The sequence below is a fragment of the Myotis myotis genome, unplaced genomic scaffold (genome assembly GCF_014108235.1).
Source record: "Myotis myotis isolate mMyoMyo1 unplaced genomic scaffold, mMyoMyo1.p scaffold_m19_p_7, whole genome shotgun sequence".
NCBI lineage: Eukaryota > Metazoa > Chordata > Mammalia > Chiroptera > Vespertilionidae > Myotis > Myotis myotis.
In genome coordinates, this window is record NW_023416379.1 from 3119285 (window position 1) to 3135474 (window position 16190).

The 16190-nt window shown below is 56.2% G+C and overlaps 1 protein-coding gene and 1 long non-coding RNA gene across 4 annotated transcripts in view; one reads left to right on the forward strand and one right to left on the reverse strand.

Annotated features, from left to right (window-relative positions):
- Positions 1-16190, forward strand: part of PRKN (parkin RBR E3 ubiquitin protein ligase) — a 530440-nt gene that overhangs the window by 403052 nt on the left and 111198 nt on the right. The gene's annotated exons all lie outside the window — the stretch shown is intronic.
- Positions 10683-15693, reverse strand: LOC118660196. The gene is made up of 4 exons (XR_004968837.1): positions 14326-15693; positions 11988-12091; positions 11130-11350; positions 10683-10973 (listed from the first exon to the last, which is right to left on the reverse strand). It is a non-coding gene; the product is annotated as an uncharacterized LOC118660196 (long non-coding RNA).

Below are 16190 nucleotides of genomic sequence, written 5' to 3' on the forward strand. Positions count from 1 at the left end.
TGACTAACGGAACCGCCTTCCAGGGTTGCTTTTAAGCAGGTAGCGCAGCACCCACACCCCCACCCCCCGGGAATTAACCGGAGGCGGGAGTCAGTATTTTGAGACCCGCGCTGCCCCTGGTGCTCTGGGTGGCTACCAGCGCGTGTACAGCACTAGCAAGCAGGCGTGACACCCCGGAAGGCCGAGGACAAACACGTGGCAATGTCTGCCGTTTTCCCTGTAGCTTTTCTAAAGATACCGTTTCTTATCTTTCCTAATCATTGCAGGTAACACCTAGACCTTCCCCTGCCCGGTGGTTTGAGCGTCCGCTGCTGTGTAAGCAGAGAACGGACGAGCCACGGGAACGCCGCCCGCAGGGGCGAGGCGCTGCTGCTCCGCCCGGTGCCTGTCACCCTGCGTTCCCCTGTGGCCCGTCACGGCCAGGACAGGTGCGCGGGCGCCGGCGGCAGGAGGGGCGGGCGGCCTACAGGGCATCCCGAGGGGCTCTCACTGCCCGCGAGTCTCTCCCCCAAAGTGGCCGCCAGGGCGTCCAGCCCCACGCAGAGCACCCGCAGGGGGTGAAATGTCACAGCCAAATCCAAGGACGTGGAAATCCACGGGGGGTGGGAAAGGCCGTGGGCCCCCAGTTCTCCGCCTTCTTGGTCACTGGATGTGAGGGACAAGCGTGACGCCGGGAAGGTCTGTGTTAAGGGGAGGCAGCATGCCATCCTTTCTACAGTTAAAATTCCTCCATAAAAACCACCAACGTTCGCAGTGACTTGACTCACAGGCAGAAGCACAGCATTGGTTCGCAGCATAACACTGGTGCAATATGCTAATTGCTTTTAAAATAACAAAGGGCACGGCTGCTGTGTGCGTTTTACCCCAATTAGAAGAAAAAGGGCGAAGGGGTGTGAAGTGCATCTCGTAAGTGCCTCGCTGTTTTGATTTTTCTGAAGGCGGATTCATTAGAGCTGGGTCTGCTGTGACCTGGTTACGTCATCGCCCGTAGTCAGGAGCTCTTTTAAAAAAACTGACACCCTAACCCAGTGGTTCTCCACCTTCTGGCCCTTTAAATACAGCTCCTCGTGCTGTGACCCAACCATAAAACTATTTTCGTGGCTACTTCATAGCTGTAATGTTGCTACTGTGATGAATCGTCATGTAAATATCTGACATGCAGGATGGTCTTAGGCGACCCCTGTGAAAGTGTCCTTCGACCGCCACAGGGGTCGCGACCCACAGGTTGAGAACCGCTGCCCTAGCCCAATGTTACAAGCGATAAGCATGGAACCAACAAGCTGGTGAGAGCCGGCCACGGAAAGGCCTCTGATCCCCGGAGTCCTGGTGCTGTTTAAGGCGGAGACGCTCCGCTTTCCGTGCCTGGGAGCCTTAGAGGGACCGGCCTCTTTCTAAGCACCGTGTTTAGAATGTGCCAGGTAGCCCAGTGGTTGGTTTGGGGAGGGGGTGTTTGGGTTTGTTCTTTCCTTTTCCCTTTCTGTCTTGGGGGATGTCCTTCCCTGAGGGGCAAGGACTCCTGGTTCTCGAGGGGGCAGCTCAGCGCCGGAGGCTGCTCTCGCTGTGATGCACGGGAAACGCTGTCCCTGCAGAAGGGCTGGGGGCCACTTCTATGCACCGAGTGCGCAGATGAGGCCGGTATGTATCCACTTGAAACGTGAGGAGTTGGCCACACACCATGCAATACTAGTAGCTGTGCACTAGTTACGAGTAAGTTCGTAAGAATTCCCAAAAAGTTAAGTCTGGCCTAGAAAACCTGCCAGCCGCGGCTCAGTGACGATTCCACTTGGGAACGCTCGAGCTATTCGCGATGCCCGCTTACTGTAAAGAAATGGAAGCGTTTCTCATACGCACTTTAAGGTGATTCTGAGCCCTGCGGCCGCAGCCCCCACAGCCCCTGTTGTTCCTCATAATTAGGTGCATCTTCCACCAGAGACAGGCAATGCGGAGTGTATTTTGCCTAAGAATTTGAAACAGAAGGTGCCGCAAAGCCTGCCAATTTCATTATTCGGTCGCCTGTGTTACACCATCACGTGACATACAGCGTGGGGCAAAAGCAGGTGTCCAGCTGTGAGTGCACGACACACAGACTCTGTTTTTGCATTATTATTTATTAATTATAAGGTTATTCTCCATATCAACAACTGTAATCCTACTTTTGCCCCACCCTGTATATTATACCCTCTGTGTAATGTTACATATATTTTCCCGTGAAATGAAACCTAGTAAGATAAAATATTACGCCCCGACAGAAAAAAATAAACCATGATTTTTATTTTATTTTTTAGATAATTAAGAAGAAAATAAGAATCCTATCTTTTTAAAAAATCTGTGTTGGTATTGTTCTGAGAAAGACACATTCAAAACGGCATTGTACATCATTGATTTTCAGAAATCGCTAGGACCGGTTTTCCTTCCATATTTGCTGGGTTGTTTTTTTTAAAAAAAGCATTTTCTTTATATGTTGATGTGTTTTTCAAGTTCTAAAGATTTAGCACCTATTTTTATTATCAGAAAAACATTTTTTTTTGTCAACAGAACTACATTATATTTAAAATCAAGGACAAAATAAATGACCAGGAATGCTAAAGCTAACTTCATTTGAAAATACATAGTGAGCCAGGCCAATGTGGCTCAGGGGCTGAGTGTGGACCTAGGAACCAGGAGGTCAGCACTCGATTCCCAGTCAGGGCACAGGCCCGGGTTGCGGGCTCGATCCCTAGTGTGGGGCGTGCAGGAGGCAGCTGATCAGTGATTCTCTCTCATCACTGATCTCTCTCTCCCTCTCCCTTCCTCTCTGAAATCAATGAAACTATATTTTTTTAAAAAATATAGAGGACAAGTAGCAGGTGAGCCGGGGAATGCGTTAGCCCAGGAGGCTCGGTGCCTGCTGGGACGGGGAGCAGGCGCCCCACTGTTTGCAAGGACCCGGTGATTTCCCAGCATCGGAAATGATAGCTTTCATTAAGCAGCGGTTTAGACAGCCCTACAGGGAGCCGAGCAGTCAGACACGTAAACGCGACCTTTCCCTTCCGAGGGGCTGTGGGATTGTGGCGGCTGAGCTGAGGCAAAGGCGTGTGCAGGTCACTCGCTGGGAAATGGAGGCGCGGCCGTGGAAGGAGGTGGCGCGCGGAGTGAGCATCGGAGAAGCAGCTGATTAACGCCGATGTCAGGGCAGTCACTGTGGGCCAGCCCGGGGGAGCAGGCATTGGGCCCCCCTTCGTGTGGGCGATTTCGTTCCCTCTCCGATGCAGGCAAACAGTAAGGCAGTGTGAGAGCTCCAGGGAGGCCTCCGCGGGGCGCAGAGCCCTGCGTGTACAGCGGCGAGCGCTGAATTACTAGTCGGTTTTCCTCCGACTGAGAACGGAGTACCCCATCGTCTTTGCACTAAGAGAAATGAAGCTGGAAGGCAATAAGCTGTCTCCCTCGGCGATCTCAGCCTCTCTGCAGCCGCATCTCCGGTGAATTGGCGACCATGGGCCGGGCTGCTTCCCTGGAAGCCGGAGCTGAAACTGTGCCGCCTCCATGCCTTGAGGGGAGCTCTGTGCCTTGAGGGGAGCTCTGTGCCTTGAGGGGAGCTCTGTGCCTTGGGGGGAGCTCTGTGCCTCCTGGGGAGCTCTGTGCCTTGAGGGGAGCGCTGTGCGGCCTCCGAGGCCGCTGTCCATGGTGTCTGGGCCTCAGACCCTGGCACTCCAGACACTGTGTCCACAGCCCTCAGAGCCCAGGTGGGCAGCCGAGCAGGAAAGGGCAGCAATGCGGTGGGTTTGCATTCACTCCTTCATCGACTGTTTCACCCGCAAACATGCAGGCCCTGTGCCCAGCCAGTGTGGCGCAGTGGTTGCATCAGCCAGTGCACCAAGAAGTCCCTGGTTCGATCCCGGTCAGGGCACATGCCCAGGTTGCAGGCTCCACCATCAGTAAGGGGCGTGCATGATTCTCTCTCATCACTGATGTTCCTAACTCTCTCCCTCTCCCTTTCTCTCTGAAATCAATAAAAATATATTTTTTTAAAATGTAGACCCTTGGAGCACAGGCGTGTCCGTGTGTCTCACCCACTGCTGCTTGCCCCCCACCCCTAGCGTGCGATCCCCACGGCCTGCACGGTTGGAACCCCTGAAGGAAAAGAGCTGGGCGCAGCAGCCAGGCCACGCCGAACTCCGGTGGTGGCAGATTTGAAGCTCATCAATGAATCACGTGTATCTTTTTGAAATGTCCAGTCTTCTCATCTGCAAAGGCCTGCAGGAGCTTATGGGGCTGAGAACGCTCTTGGTGAAGCCATTTCGGGGATGCCTCCGCAGGAGAACAGGGGCTCTTGCCTGGGTCCCGGGGCCACGTCTTTTCGGCAGGCTCCCTCCGGCCTGGCAGCAGAAGGCCCTCGGGGCAGGTGCGAGGCCTCGGCTGCCACTTTGGACGGGAGGAGAGGAAGTTCTGGTGAACAGACGGGACGAGGCCGTCATCCTGCCGCAAGTGCCTGCCTCCCATGGGATTGGGCGCCCGAGGGCAGAGGCTGGTCCTAACGCAGCGGGGCCTCGGCCAGGACCTGACAGCCCAGTGAGTCCTCCATGGAGGACGTGGTCAGTGAGACATCAAATACCACATTTTGAACCAAAATGTAGATAAAGGTCACCTGAGTGTCCAATTTTAAATATAAGTATATAAACTAGCATTTTAGGAAATCATATGTCATTTTAAGTGTATCGCCCCTAGTAACCATCTATACTAATAAAATCGTATGTGGTCATCACGCCCTCACACCGTGATGCCCTCACGCGGTAACCATCACCAGGAGGCTGCCTGCGGGTGGGCAGGGACTTGACACTGCGTGTACGGCTTGGAGGCAGTCCCAGCGGCTCCGCGCGGCAATGCCGGGGGTCCCGGCGGCTCCCCACGGAGCCTCGGGGGTGGGTCCTGGTGGCTCCGTGCGCTGGGGCAGGACCCCCGGCTCTGGCCTACCTCTTTGGGGCAATCCACCAAGGAGCCCTGGATGGGTGGGCAGGGGCTACCTCTTAGGGGAGATCAATTGCGGGGCTCCCGTACTGTGAGAGGGCACAGGCCAGGCTGGGAAATTCCCCCCACCCCTGAGTGCACGAATTTTGTGCACCGGGCCTCTAGTTGAAATAGAAGTATTTCCTAAACAATACTTTCAGAGATAATTAGAAAAAAGCAAAAGATTTGACTCTAAGAGTCGCAATTGAAAAAAGGTAAACAGTGTTGATGGCACACTTACGCGATCTTACCTAACACTTTCCGTGGTCACTAGGAGATCCTCCAAGTGTGTAAATCCGCGGCTGCTGGCGAGGGAACGCCGTTGGCATTGTGACCACAAGCGCACGCTCATCTTTAAGTGCCCTTGACGGACACGCACCACGTGCCTGAAAGGCGTTTGCAGATAAATTTTAAAACATCGCGCTTTAATTTTTTCACTTTGCGAGTTTTCTCCAGTTTCATTAAAATCTCCATTTCTTAAATTTTATAAATTTCCACAAGGAAGCTGCTGGTCCCTTTTATTTTTCCCAACAAGAAAACAAAACCCTTTCAGGGCGTCTCTGAGCCGGAGCAGGCGCCCCGAACCCTGCGGTGGGGTGGACGACAGCCTGCTCCCTCCACAGGGGAAAGGGTCCGAGAGGCGGACTGCCCTTTCCTCCCAGGCTGCTGACCGCCGCGCTGTCCACTAGCGCGGCCACTTACACTCTCCTCGCGCCCGCCGCACGCGCCGTGCATTAACCAAAGTGTCGCCTTTTCCCTGGGGAAGGGCAGGCACCCTTCACGCAGGCAGCGGCTCAAAGGGCCGCAGGAGGACACCGGGGACCAGGGGCGGGAAGGGGGTGCCCCTGGCGGTGTGAGGATTTAAAACGGCTTTGAGTGATGGTCTGTGCGGATTGATGTGCTGCTTATGAGAGCGCGGTAACCAGCCCACGGTGGGGAATGGCGCTGTTCCTCCGATGTGTTCCCTGTCCTTTGCTGGAGTTGGGCGTGGGCCTGAACCATCACAAATGCTGAGCGCTCTCAGCAGGAGAGGGGCCCCTTCCCAGCGGGACACGTCAGTCATTGCATTTGCATCTCAATCAGAAAGGTTATGTAGAAGGAGGCTGCTTCCCTAGGATTTCCCCCAACTAGGCCGGTGCCTAGAGATCGTTATCCCAGGCAACAAGAGCTGCTTCCCAATCTAAACGCTAAAACAGTGTTGCTTCTGGGAAAGGGCTGCTTGTAAACGGCAGGCGGCCCAGGGGAACCCGCACCCCGCACCGGCTGCAGAGGGGGGAGGCCTCGGACATCCTGACCTGCAGCGGGAGCGCAGGTCCCCGAGGCTGCGAGGGGTCACACGTAGCTGTCCTGGCGCATCCCCTGCTAAGGCCTCGTGGGCCTCCCTGGAGAGGCAGGGGGACCTCCTAGGGCCAGGCCTGTGGGCCTCGCCAGCAGCCGCGGGGCCAGGCGCGCTGGGATGCATGTGCTGTGAACATACAACCATCGCCCCTCTCCATGGCTGTCTCCCCTTCCTCTCTGTCTCGCACATCAATAAATAAAATGTTAATAATAGAAGGAATGTAAAATCCTTGTTTGAGGGACTCTGGGGTGCCCTGATGGTACCTCCTCACACTCCAGGAAATTCCAGTAGCTCCCACTCTCAGCTTCTGTTGCTGCCCCAGCCGGTACTGGTTGGTGCCGCCCTGACCGTGTGTGTCCACGTGGCTCTGCGGGTGCTGCTGGCCTGTTCCCACCGCCCTGCCGAGCGCCCCTGGGCAGTGGCTCCTCCCCATCCGCGCGGAGAGCCCCCGGCACCGTCTCAGAGATGCCGCAGCCCCGAGAGCAAGCGAGTGTGGGACCATAGTCACTCTCGGCGCCACCTGCTTAGACTCAGAATTCTCCTCAGAGGGCACATAGCCCCAGTGCCCAAGGAGAGGGGGACTCGGCCCTGCCCCCAGGCAACTTCCCATGACCACTGCAGCCCCTGTGTTTCAAATGCATTTTCAGTTCACTTTCAGGGCTCCCCCTGCCCCCCTACCCCCCCACCCCGTTTCCACTGCGGCACACACCTCTTCACCAATGGCCTCAGGGGGATGCAAAGGGTCTTATGGCTTCATTTTTAAAAGGTGAGGTTTTTTTTAATTCCTGAGGACATTCTTGCAGGGACTGTGGCACACAGACCTCATGCAGGGGGAGGGTTAGGAGAAGAGCAAGTTAGATGTGTGAGCTGGAAACATCACAGAGCAGGGACACAAAGAGCAGAGGGGCAGCGAGCAGGGGAGCGGTGAGCAGGGGCCGTGAGCAGGGGCTGTGGGAGGAGGGAGGTGAATTCTGGCTGCTGGGTACCTCCGCCGTGACCCTCGCTGCCCCCGCGCCAGGAGTAAATTGCAGCCTCGTGCTGTCTCTGCCTTCCTCGGCAGGTTATTAAGCTGCCGGTGTCCTCGCACAGGACACTGTCCTGTCTGCAGATGCCACGCGTGCTGTTCCCCTGATGTGCGCTTTCCCGTTTCCACGCGAGGATCTGAGTGCTCCTCTGCGTTTCCATGGCGACGGCCCAGGATGTTGGGCTGGGCGCTGGGATAACACTCCTCCTGCGAGGTCACCAGAGAGTCACCTTCAACCAGCCCATCTCCAGGCGGGGCGCCAGTCCTGACACCCAGATAGTGGGGGCGGGGGTTAAATCGTTACAAATCATAGAGCACAGGCTGCACGTGGGGGGTTGTTGAATTCTGGGGATGAGCAGGGACGGAGCCGTGGCTGCTCTTCGGGATGTGAAAATCCGGGGAGATGTCTGCAGGAGCAGCCAGTGCCAGCCTCTGGGCAGTGTAAGGCCATGTCTGCCTTCCTCCCCAGCTCAGGTCCCTGCAGGTCAGAGTGGGGCGGGGGGGGGGGGGGTAGCCAGCCTGCCAATAGGGCAGCCCTCTGGCCGCCTGCCACTGCCCTCTCCTTCCTGGGGTCACGGGGCTCCTCACCCCAATAGACACTCGTCCCAGGCGGCAGCTGTGTGGGACCCCACCTCATCTAGTCTTACCTCAGCGGGGGCAGAAAAGGAGCTGCTACTTAGAAATACATATAATTTACTCAGATCTAAGCTGCCACGGGCATCTCAGAAGGGAAATGCCACCAGTTATAACTGCAAGGCGCCATCCCCCGGGCGCCACGTCCCGCTGTGAGAGGCGTGAAATGCGGGGAAAGGTGCAGCTTAGATTTGACGGAAACACCGTCATTGTTGGATTGAACCTCTGAATGCTCGCCAATTAACAGTAGCCTCATAGGGACCGTAGTAGCAGGGATAGTAAACCCTGCTAACAATGTGCAGTGGGATCCATTTATGCTGTGTGTTTGAGGTATTTGATTTACATAAACAATATGGCAAAGCCACCATTGATGGCCAGTTCACTTTGCTGACGGCTACGTTCTTAAGATCAGTCGTAGGATACTCTGCGGTATTGGGTGCTACCACAGTTTCGCGTCATTTCTAAGGCCTCAGTCTAAAGGTGGGGTTCCCCCAGGGCTGGGTCCTAGGTCCCCTTCCCCCCAATCTTCTCTACCCACACTCCCTCCGAGGGAGTCTCATCCGCTCGTAACTGATTAAGTACTCACCAGAGACTCGACTTCTCCTCTGAACCCCACAATCAGCCCTCCGCCTGCCTCCCTGCCTTCCCCCGGTTTCTGCTGGGCGACCACACTTCCTGCGTCCAAGCACAAATGCTCCATCTTTCTTCTGCCTCAGGCCTCATCACCTGCACACGGGGTCACCCAGGCGCACCTCGGGTCACCCAGACTCTTCTTTCTCGGCAGCAGACATGCTCCCCATCAGCAAATCCTGCGCACACTCCCTTCACGGCTTCCCAGAACCTGACCCGGCCCCAGCCGGGCCAAGCTGCCCCAACCCCGCTCTCCCTTCCCTCTTGGCGGCTGTTCCAACCCCCCAGAGAGACCAACTCAGAACCTAAGTCAGACCCCGTCCCTCCTCTGCTCAAACCCCTTGAATGGCTTCTCACCTGCTTGTCACACAGCTGCAGCGCCCACAGGACCTGCCCTGAGAAGTCCCTCCCTGCTTGTCACACAGCTGCAGCGCCCACAGGACCTGCCCTGAGAAGTCCCTCCCATCCTCCAAGCCCTTCTCACCCGCAGCCAGGCCGCGCCTGGAGGCCTCCTGCATCCTCCTCCCCAGGACCTGCATCCCGTGTCCTCCTCCCCGGGCCTGAGCCCCTGCCCCTCTGTCTGGAACCCTCTCCCTGCTCCCAGAGGCTCATGCTCCGACCCTGTGTAGGGGCTCCAGCCCCTTCCTCACAGCGGCCTTCCCTGAGGACTGTGGGGTCCCCCCGCTGTCACGCTCCTCACTCAGGGACTTGGGTCTACCTGCCAGTGTCCTGGCGTCTCCATCACGGTTTCTGTCATATCTTCTCCAGTGGACATGCCAGGAGGCAGAGGCTGTCTTGCCTTCATTCACACTCTTGTCACTGGTGTTCCCAAGGCCGGCCGTGTGCACAGTGAGCTATACTTCCAGGGAGTGAGTGATGGTCGCATTCTATGGCGGGTTCTGTGTGATTCATCAGTTCCGTTAGCCGATATTTTCGAAGGATCTAATCAATAGGGATCTCCATCCTTGAAGTAAGGCGTGTCCCGTTGACATTGGGAGGTTCTGCTGACGGGGAGGAAATCCGGTGGAAATACTTCCCAGTGTTTTAATTTTGGGTGATTCTGGAATCGGCCAGACGCTGGGGAGCGCTTGTGAAATACATTTCTTGTGGGTTAGCACAGGAAAGACCTTGTTGACGTTTAGGATTTTAAGTTGAGAATGTGCTATGATGTCTCTGAGATTAATATTCGCATTCCATGCCATAAGATGAGTAAAATGTTTGTTATACCCAATTACTGAGAAACAAAGCTGTACATTAGTTACAGTGATTGCGATTTTGTTTAGATCAGAGGTTCTCAACCTGTGGGTCGCGACCCCTTTGGGGGTCGAATGACCCTTTCACAGGGGTCGCCTAAGACCATCGGAAAACACATATATAATTACATATTGTTTTTGTGATTAATCACTATGCTCTAATTATGTTCAATTTGTAACAATGAAATTGGGGGTCACCACAACATGAGGAACTGTATTAAAGGGTTGCGGTGTTAGGAAGGTTGAGAACCGCTGGTTTAGATGTTTACAGGAGCTGAAGAGTTGTTTATCGTCTGGCATCAACGTTTTTAAAGCGGGCATGTGGCTAATTAACGGCGTGACGGGGTTTTTCTCCTGTGAGAACTGTAACTCGGTGTATGCAGCTGGCACATGAGTCACTGCCGGCCTCTTCTCGTCTGGTGTCAGGGTCCAGCCCTGCAGCCCAGACATTGGGGTCGTTGACTGTTACATGACCTGTGGTTGAGTCATTTCTTAGCGTGGTGGGTTGGTACCAAATTCAGCTTAGAGTCGAATATCCACGGCTGCTCAAACAGAGGGCCACACAAGCGAACTGAGCACCTTAGGAGCTTATGAGATTTCACTGGATAAAACCCAAAATTCAACCCAATAACTCTCAGGGTCTCATTGGCTTTATTCATGAATGGAGCATCATGCACCCAGCAACTACAAGGGCCCTGTGTGTGGGGGCAGGGGCGGGGGGTGTGTACAGGTGGAAGGTTTTTATGGGAAGAAGGGTGGGGCAAGGGAGCTATTACCAAAAGCAGAGAAAGGATGGATACATTTTAATCAGTGTCGAGTATATAATAGCAAAGATTTATTCCCAACAAAATGGGCAAGATTTACAGCTATGAAATGCATGGGAAACTTAGGCTAATGAATTAGGCCAAAATAAATGAACAAAACACACACCAAAGCATGGGAATCCCAGGGGTAATTTGTGTTACACGCATTCGCACACTCACACAGGAACTAGTGGTGTGCACGGCGTCCGCGGGAAAGGCGCTCGCCGGTGAGTGCTCAGCGTCACTGGCTGGCCGGCCTGGTTAGGAAGCCAATCCTCCGCTTTTCCTGATTATTGGTGTCATGTGAACTTTGAGAAATGAAGGAAAGTGTAGGTATTATACCAGGAATTATTCACCGTCTGCAACCTGGGTTTAGCTAACAGTTAACATTTTGGGGTCATAATCTACTTCCATTTTGCTGCCCGGAATGAAATGCAAAGCACACTGCTCATCCGGTCACTTACGTAGTGGACACCTCGTTAATGAGTGTGTTTTCCATGCCTGGGGCCAGGCAAGACGCGGGCTGCAGGGCGAGGGCGGCGGCCGCTGACCCGAGGAGCTCATTGCTGGCTGCCCCGACCCCACTAAGGAATCCTCTGACATCGGCGCCAAGGAAGGTTCCGGAATCAGAGAGGAAAACAAACTCTGCGGCTAGCAGTGGAGAACGTGCTGCAGGGGGGACGGCCTGTGGGAGAAGGAAAAAGGAGGGAGGAGGAGGGTGACATGACCACATAGGCTGGCAAAGCGACAGGTGAAGTCGGGGCCCAGCATGCAGCCCGCAGGTCGGGGTGACCAGTGGTAACTCAGAGCAGAAAGCGGGGCTGCCGTGTGGGGGCGGGGCTGGGTGGCCGGGCGGAGAACGGGGGAGTTGGTCCCACAGTGGGGACTCCAGGTTCTGCCGGTGGGGGTGATGGGCTCGGTGTGGCTGCTTCACTGCAGGTCGCTCTGTGTGTGGGGGGGGGGGGGGGGGCGGGGGGGGGGCCTTGCAGAAGCTCGAGCAGAAAGCTCCCAGGCCCCTCCACAGTCCTGAGGACAAGCGTTCGGTGCTGCCGTTCTCCACGGTCCAGACCTTCCCTGTTGGGTTGATCGTGCGGGACAGACCTTTCAGGACGCGTGACAGGAACTGCCAAGGGGTCCTCACTGTGGTCTTTCCCCCTGAAAGGCTGCTGCGAGCTGACCCTGAACGCCCCGCTCTGCCCGCGGAAGCCACGAGCAGCCCGCGCCCAGGGCTGCGGTCCACGGGGGCAGGTGGCGTGGGGCCTGGACCCAGCAGGCCCCCGGGCCATTTCCGCATGTCGGGTGGGGCGGGAAGAGTGTCCTACCTTCTCCTGCTTCTTCCGCCGGCCCGTCCAGCTGCAGCCGGTACTCCCACCGCATTCGGAACCTTAGGGCGGGGCTGAGTTCGTTTCCTTTACTGTAATAAAATCTAAGAAATAACAGCAAACAGAATCCCCAGAAAGTTAGACTTTTCAAAGGAAGTTCGCCAGCCGGGACAGAAAGCAGCCCTGCGAACGATGTGCCAGGTTAGCTAACGGCGTCAGACAGCCCAGCGGGCTGGCACATGGCAGCGTCTCAACATAAACTGTGCGTGTTACTCGACCTTCTTGGCTAACGCAGTAGGGCTTCCGCAGTAGGCGCGTGCACGGCCTGGCCCCTCCGCCCTCTGATGTCCCTGTGAACTCGGAGAGCCGAGGGCACGCTGGCCCGAGGCCTGGCGGGCAGGACGAGCTTCGGTCATTGGGTGGGCGACGCAGTCATCCCAGGGGGGCAGCGCCTTTGCTGATTAGAGCGTAATTAGTGCATGCCAATCGCAGACGCCGGGCGTCTAATTGCGGGGGTGAACCTTAGATGTGTATGTCTTAATTAAACCTGCACCTCTCCTTAAAGATAAGCAGTAGGTTTCCCTGGGGTAGCACAGCCTCGCTCCTCTGCTGTCTGACATGTAACCTATTGCAAATGCCGATGCAAATGAAATGTAACTAGTGCCATCACCGGGTGCAGGGGGGATGGGGGTGCGGAGGTGGTGTCCCGGGAGATTGAATGCAGCGAAGTTCGGGGAGTTAAACCAGCGCAAGTGCAGCCTAACCTTGGAGATGGCCGGGCGCCACCATGGGAAGGAGTCCTGAGGCCGCCTCGGGAGCCATGGTGGCAGGATGTGGGACACACGTGGCCCATTTAAAGGCAGACTGTCTGCACTCAATAATGGGGCCATACCATAATGGGGCCAGTCCGTGCCCAGCCGCCGACAGACCACGGACATCACAAGTCACCAGGTCTGCTGGGTATCAGAGATACCAAGTGCCACACTGGCCGTGGTACAAAATCGAAAGGGTGAGCATTGCAAGAGGCAAATAAAATGGTGTGAATATTCATAAAATAAGTATCCCCCCCTCCCTCTTTTCCTCTCTCTCTCTATCTCTGTCATCTCATCTCTAGCTCTATCCTCTCTAGCTCTATCTCCCTATCTCTCACTGTCTCTGCCTTTGTCTGTCTCTGTGTTTCTCTGTCTCTCTCTGCAGATGGCACTCATTTCTGCTGGCATGGATTTGCTTGCTCCACACATTAGTTGCTGGGGAGTGGGGGGGGGGACCAGCTCTGGACAAGGCAAAGAGAAATCGCCGGCCGGGCCATTCACATGCTAAGTAAATAAACATGCCTTACCATATGGGTGCCTGATGGGATATTCCTTGTCATAAAAAAAATAAAATAAGAACTGTCCCTTTAATCTGTCACCTGAGCCATTGAATTCCCTCTCCTTGAACAGAATCCTGAAGAATCGTTGGTGCAGGGTAGCCCACCCCACAGGGAGTGACACGCAGGAGCAATGCACTGAGTTGGAGCCACCAGGGTGGGAGGCTTGCCCGGGCCCCGGCGCCCAGGTCCTCGTCTGGAAGGACAGAGGCTGGGGTGACCTGACCCCCGGGCCTGGTGCGGCCTGAGCCACGGTCAAGGTGGATGTCGACTGTGGGCCAGACTTCCTGCGTGGCCTGGGAGCAGGGGACGGGCGGGCCTGTGTACAGCCTTGGCCTCAGAGGTGACACAGCCTCACTTCTCTGCCCCCTGCTGATCCAGTGTCACAAAGGTCAGCCCGGGGTCAAGGAGAGAGGACCCCCGTCCCACCCCTTAGGGGAGGCGTGTCGGCGTGAGGTGGTGAGACACGCATTTGAGATGAGAAATATTGGAACCATCACCTTTGAGAAGTCCCTTCTCATGTGAGGTGGGTCTGGGACCTGTCTCTGAGCCGTCAGAGCCGGGCTCGCAGGGGGTGAGAGACACGCACACCGCCCGCGTGCTTCCCTGCCACGGGGTAAAATGAAACCCCGACTGACAGCCTTTCTTCTGTCCACTCGTGTCGCCAATAGAGGCAGGAAATCACTCCCATATTCTCTCGGCCAGAGGAGTGTCCCTTTCCTCCACGGGCTGTCTGGCCATGGCATCCTGGCAATGATGAGTGGGTGTCGCTGGTTCCCGCAGGGCTGGCCCATCAGCACAGGTGCACCCAGCCCCCCCCCCCCCCGGCCAGCAGGGGGCAGCAGAGCGGGTGTGACTGCCCCTCCACAGGAGGCCTGGAGGAGAGTAGGGGACAGGCGGGGCCAGTCCCTCACCTGACTCAGCGGGGGCTCCAGACCTGCCGCTCCCCCCTGGGCAGGGTTAGCTTACCATCCCCACCGTCTCCCCAGCTGGGAACTGACCACTGGGCATTCGGCAAACCGAGCAGTGCTTCGTGGTCTTAAAGTCCTGAGCTCACAATCACAGGTCCTGGGTTGAGGCCTTGCAAACTCACAGCTGGAGCGGTTCTGGGACTCCCGGACAGGCACGCGTGCGGCGAGGTCCTGCAGAAGGAACAGATCCATTTCCAGCTGGCGCTCCCCTCCGAGGCAGCCGGGGTGCTCGTGGGTGCGCGGGTGGCTTTCCGCGTCCCCAGCCGGCCCCGTGGCCACGTCTGTGGGACATGCTGACGGCAGGACACGTGTTCTAGCCGAGCTGGGGGCTTCGGTTCAGTGCAGAGTCATGCCTGCGATCAACCACAGACGCCCGAACCTGAGCGTGAAATGCAGCCATCGGTCCATTTAGGGGATTAACGAGGCGAACACAGAGAAGGAACCAGCCCTTGCAGTCAGAGCAGGAGGCCAGGACGGCTTTCACTCAGGCTGTTCTCAGCGGCGAGGACAAGCTGGCATTCATCATCGTGATCCGCGTGGATAATGAGGGCCCTCCGGACGGCCGCGGGGAAGCCTCCGGCGCGTCCTTGTCCGTGGCCGTGACCATGAGCGGGAGCGAGGCCCGGCCTCTCCCCGGAGCTTCCTGTGCGCTGGTGGACGCAGCCCCGGCCCGGTATCGATCATCTCTGTCCGGAGATGAGGGCAGGGCGATGCATATTCATCGCATATTCATCGGCGCCTCCCCCAGATCAGCGCCGCGTCCACAGCCACTCAGCCGCCTGCTGCACGGCCGGGCTGCGGGCCCCGCTGCACCCTGTGAGCGTGCGTGTGGTCCCGCTGGGGGTCTGCGTGAGTGTAAATAATCATGACAATGGCAACAAGGCAAAGCGACACTTGCCTTCGGCTGCTGTCCGTGACACCAGCGGTGTGGGGTCTCGGTGCGAGGCCCGGGACAGGAGAGGCAGCCCACGCGGGAGGATGGGGCCCTTCAGGGTCAGCGTTTCCCGGGCCCGAGGGTCACGTGGTATTGAAGCCAAGTAAACAACAGGAGGAGGAGGGGAGGCTCGCTGAATGGATTTTATTCCGGCAAAGCGCATGGCACATGAGGCTCCTAGAAAGGTGTCTAGGCCTGTGTTGCTCCGTTTAATCGTGCTCTTTGCACGCTCGCTCTTCTTTTAAAAAAGAAATGATCCAAAGGGGTAAACATTCAGACGTAAGTTTTTCTAATGCTGACAAGCATTCCTGTGACACGATGTGCTTAGCACTGAAGGAAATAAATGAAACAGAATCTAGTCCAAGACAGAAAGGTTCTGAGCTCGGCCACGCCCTCATTGAGCAGCTGTGTTTCCCCAGAGGCGGTTCCGGGAAGCTCTGCCAGCACCCCCGGGGGAGGCTCTGCCCACGTGTGGTGGCTGAGGATGGTGCCCAGGAATATAGTCTCTCTCTCAGCCCCGCCCTGGTGGGAACAAGCATGACAGGCAGCTCCCAGTCCGAAGTCCACTGGCTCAGCCGAGGTCACACGTCCAAGCCCGCAGCCACCACAGGGAAACACAGAGAGCTGATTGGCAGCTGCTGCTCTGTCCTCATTTTCCCTGGAAGTAATTGAATTGGAAACAGCAGAAAAACTGATTATAAAAGAACAGTGATTCAACATTCCAGCATGCAGACCTGCACTTTAAAAAATTGAAAAAGCTTCGCTCGTCCATCAAAAGATTGCTATGTAAATGTGTGCTTATATGTTTTTAAAAATAATAAAATGTGAACCAGTATTCGGACCAGCCAGCCCATAGTCTGTTGCAGTGGGCAACCCCTCCTTCCCTGTCCCCCCAGAGCCTCTGACTTGGACTGGATTCCCCCAGACCC